This window comes from Eulemur rufifrons, chromosome 9 (genome assembly GCF_041146395.1).
Source record: "Eulemur rufifrons isolate Redbay chromosome 9, OSU_ERuf_1, whole genome shotgun sequence".
Lineage (NCBI taxonomy): Eukaryota > Metazoa > Chordata > Mammalia > Primates > Lemuridae > Eulemur > Eulemur rufifrons.
In genome coordinates this window covers 19,284,751-19,289,365 of record NC_090991.1, presented here as the reverse complement: position 1 = coordinate 19,289,365, position 4,615 = coordinate 19,284,751, and the positions used below count along the sequence as shown (strand labels likewise).

Genomic DNA, 4,615 nt, shown 5'->3' with positions numbered 1-4,615 from the left:
CACAACTCACCTTCCAGGGAACAAACAGAATGCAAAACCACAGCTCCAGAAACTCAAGCACCCTCTCTGAAAGTTGCCTGCCCGTAACACACACAAATCGGGCGGGACCCGAGCCCCGCGGGCGACACCAAGGCTAGCGCGAGTCCTTCACCTTGCGTCTCAGTGTCCGGGTCGAAGAGACGGTGAAGACGGTTCCAGCCCTGCGCAGTGCGGCTGGGGGAAAGGAGATGCGGAGCCAGGTCAGCGAAATGCGGCGTAGCCGGGGCAGAGCTCGCCGGCAAGGCGGGCCACCAAAGCCCGGCCAGGAGCCCCACACATCACTGGCCCGGAGTGGGAGGGCGCGGCCGACCGCGGAGCCAGGGGGAAGGGAGGAACTGGAGGACGCCTGAACAGAATCCTAAAAGAGAAAAAATGCCACGTAGCTCAGGGACGAACGGCACACGTGCCGGCTTCCCACCGCCAAACCCCAACCTCAAGGTCTTAGGCACGGACGGGGTTCGAACCCGCGATCTTCGGTTTACGAGACCGACGCCTTACCACTTGGCCACCGCGCCTGACAGCCAAGCAAGGGGTGGAAGCTCTCAGTGGAGGGGAGGTGGCGCAGGCGCAGGAGGAGCAGCGCCCGGCCCTGTCCCCCGCTCCCCGTCCGGCGGCTCTTCCAGACCTTCCCGCCTGCCTGGTCCTGGCTCTCTGAACGCCGCTCCCGCCCGGCTCAGGGACCGCTCCCGCGCCGTCCCCCGCCTCCTACCCCCAGCCCCCTCCACTGTCCCCTGCCTCCGCCAGCCGCCTGCGGGAGCCGAACCGTCGTCACGCAGAGCTAGGCCCCACCCGCTCCCGCCTCTAGCGCCGCCCAGGTTCCCCGTGCGCCGAGAGCGACCCGGGGAGAGGCCGGCGGCGGATTCGAAAGCGGCGGCGGAGGAAGCTGGAGCCCCACGTGGAGAAGGGCCGCGGCGGAAGTGGAGGCGGGGCCGGCGCCGCGAGACCTTGGCCTGGTCCTTTCCACCCGAGTGGGCGGGGCGTGCCGCGGGGGGGCGGGCCAGCCGGAAGGCGGGGCGGCGGCAGGCTGGGCTGGGACGCCCCAGGGACGACGCGGGGTGACCTTCCTCGCAGACCCTGCGCAGGGCGGCCGTGTGGGAAGCAAAGCCTTCCCCTGCGGTCCCTGGCCCGGGCCTCGTGCCGAGTGGACTCCAAGTAGGCGTGTTTACACTGGGCGGCCTTGCCCGGGGGCGCCCTGTGGGGCACACAAGGAGACGCCCCCAGGGATGTTTGTGGCGACCGTGCTGGCGACAGTGGACGACTGGAGGCGCCCCGAATGGGGGAGGTCACGATTAAAAGGAACAGTCTAGATCCGAAAGACTGATTATCGGCATAGATAGAGCGCAAAAGCACACATGAATATTTATTGGAAAATACAAAGGCGAGAGGGAGCCCGGGGCTGGAGGACAAAGGGAAATTTAACGTAATTGGTAATGTTTTGTTTCAGTTCTATGAAAGAGGCAAAGGAGAGGGGTTGGGAACTTGAATGCTTAGTTTGATACTGTATACTTTTTTGGCAGATCTTTTATTTTCTTTAAATCAATAAAAGGGGGACATTAGGTTCCTCGGTCCTTGTTTGGCCTATGGCCACCGCACCTGTTCCAGGAGAGAGGCGAGTGGGGATGGGTGCGGGAAGAGAAGCCCTGCTCTCAGGGCAGGGCTCTGATGTTCGCTGGGGACAGTCAGGGGCTGACCAGTCGGCCAGCCTTTCCCAGTGCCCAGCCCTCCCGTACCCCAGCGACTCAGCGGGGAGCGCAAAACAGGCCCACCCTGCCACCACCACTGCCAGCTTCAGCCTTATTTATGTGTGGAACTTTCAAAAAATATAAATTGTGAAGATTTTGTGGTTTAAAAAAACAACAAAATTTACCATTTTAGCCATTTTTAAGTGTACAGTTCAGTAGTGTTATGTATAATACATTGACGTTGTTATGTAACCAATCCACAGAACTTTTTTCATCTTGCTAAACTGAAACTCTATAGCAAGGAATCACAACTCCCCTTTTCTTCCTCCTTCAAACCCGTGACAAACACTGCTTTACTTAAAAGTTTGAACACTTTAAATAACTTACATACGTAGAATCGTAAGTTTTTGGTTTTTTTGTGACTGGCTTATGTCATCGGTTGTGACATCCACTGTTATAATATCACTTAGCATAATGTCCTCAATTTTCATTCATGTTGTATAGCATATGTCAGGACTTCCTTTTTAAGGCTGAATAGTATACCATTGCATTATGTACCATATTTTCTGTATCTATTCACCAGTTGTGAACAGCTGCTTCCACCTCTTGGGCATTGTGCGTAATGCTTCAGTGAACGTGGGTGTGCAGATGTCTTTGAGATACTTCATCTAATGCCGTGAACCTTTTCCCCTATGTTTTCTTTTAGAATTTTTATAGTTACAGATTTTGTTTGTTTGTTTGTTTTGTGGTCCCAAGCTATAAGTTACAGGTCTTTTTTTTAGGTCTTTAATCCATTTTGAGTTAATTTTTGTAATGGTGTAAGGTAAGGGTCCAACTTCTTTCTTTTGTGTATGGATATCCAGTTTTCCCAGCACCATTGTTGAAGAGGAGAATTCAAAGGACTTAAAGTCACACCACTACAGAGAAGCACATTGTGTATGTTTATGTGTGTATAAAACAATGTGATTCAGTTATTCTGAGTTACATAGGTTTTTTTCACATTTTAACAAATTAGAAACTACAATGAAAACTGTTAAAAATTATGGAGACTTATAATTAATTGACAATGTTTTTTTTCCTTTTTAGTGGCACATAAAATAAGTTTTTAAAAATCAGTTTGATGAATTTGATGAAATAGAGTCTATATAATACCGTCAGGAGAATCAGATTTATATTTTCACAATTGTATATTTCATAGTGTCTTGATTTTTCTCACTTATCATTGTAGGATAAACATTTCCCGTGTCCTTAAAAGTGGATCTTTTCATTGATTATAACAGATGTACCACCCTGGTGCAGGGGAAACTATGCATGTTGGAGGCAGGGGGCAGAAAGCATATGGTAACTCTCTGTACTTTGTGCTCAATTTTGCTGTGAACCTAAAACTACTCTGAAAAATTAAGTCTATTAAAAGAAAGAAAGAAATTAACTACCAAGCCATAAAAAAACATGGAAGAACCTTAAATGTATTCTGCTGAGTAAAAATAGTTAAGCTAAATATAAATAAATAATAAAGAAGCTGCTATAGTTTGAATGTCCCCCAAAGGTTCATGTGTTGGAAACTTGATCTCCAATGTGGTGGTGTTGGAGGTGGGGCCTAGTGGGAGGTGTTTGGGTCATGGGGGTACCACCCTCATGAATGCATTAGTGCCATTATTGCAGGAGTGATTTGTTATGGAGGGACTAGTTTCCTTATAAAAGGACAGGTTTGCCCTCCCACCCTCTCTTTGACCTTCTGCTATGGGTTGATGTAGCAGGAAGGTCCTCACCAGATGCCAGCCCTTCGATCTTGAACTTCCCAGCCTCCGGAATCATGAGCCAATAGATTTCTGTTCATTATAAATTACCAGGTCTGTGGTACTATTATAGCAGCACAAAATGGTCTGAGACAGAAGCCAATCTGAAAAGGCTACATACTGTATGATTCCAACTGTATGACATTCTGGAAAAGGCAAAATTATGGAGACAGTAAAAAGATCAGTAGTTGCCAGGGGTTGGGGGGAAGGGAAGGAGGAATGTGTAGGGCACAGAGGACTTTTAGGTCAGTGAAACTATTCTGTATGATATAATGGTGGATACAAGTCCATTATACATTTGTCAAGACCCAAAGAATATACACCACCAAGAGTGAACCCTCACGTAAACTAATGATGTATCAATGTAGGTTCATTGATTGTAACAAATGCACTCCTCTGGTGTGGGATGTTGATGGGTGGGGGCGGCTGGGGAGATGGGAACTCTTTGTACTTTCTGCTCAGTTTTGCTGTGAACCTAAAACTGCTCTAAAAAAATAAGTTCCATTAAGAAAACAACTGAAGGCTGGGCGCGGTGGCTCACGCCTGTAATCCTAGCACTCTGGGAGGCCGAGGTGGGCGGATCGTTTGAGCTCAGGAGTTCGGGACTAGCCTGAGCAAGAGCGAGACCCCATCTCTACTAAAAATAGAAAGAAATTATATGGACAGCTAAAAATATATATAGAAAAAAATTAGCCGGGCATGGTGGCACATGCCTGTAGTCCCAGCTACTCGGGAGGCTGAGGCAGTAGGATTGCTTAAGCCCAGGAGTTTGAGGTTACTGTGAGCTAGGCTGACGCCACGGCACTCACTCTAGCCCGGGCAACAAAGCAAGACTCTGTCTCAAAAAAAAAAAAAAAAAAAAAAAAAAGAAAACAACTGAAAATTAATTCTTCAATTATTTGCTCTCTGACCCCCTGCTATGAGTCACCATCAACCCTGGACCACGCTGTGGTTCTTCCTTGGTGGGGTCACTATGGGTTCGTCCAGGTCCACTTCTTCTTGGCTGAGTAAGGCTAGGAGCTGGTCTGGAACACAGAGCTCTTAGCAGTCAAGAATCAAACCTTACTCACCTTCTTGCAATGTGGTAGAAAGAGCATC

At 49.0% G+C, this 4,615-nt stretch overlaps 1 non-coding gene across 1 annotated transcript; it reads right to left on the bottom strand.

Moving 5' to 3' along the window:
• Positions 1 to 482: 482 nt before the first annotated feature.
• On the bottom strand, positions 483 to 554 carry TRNAT-CGU (transfer RNA threonine (anticodon CGU)). Its single transcript has one exon. It is a non-coding gene; the product is annotated as a tRNA-Thr (tRNA).
• Positions 555 to 4,615: the final 4,061 nt, after the last annotated feature.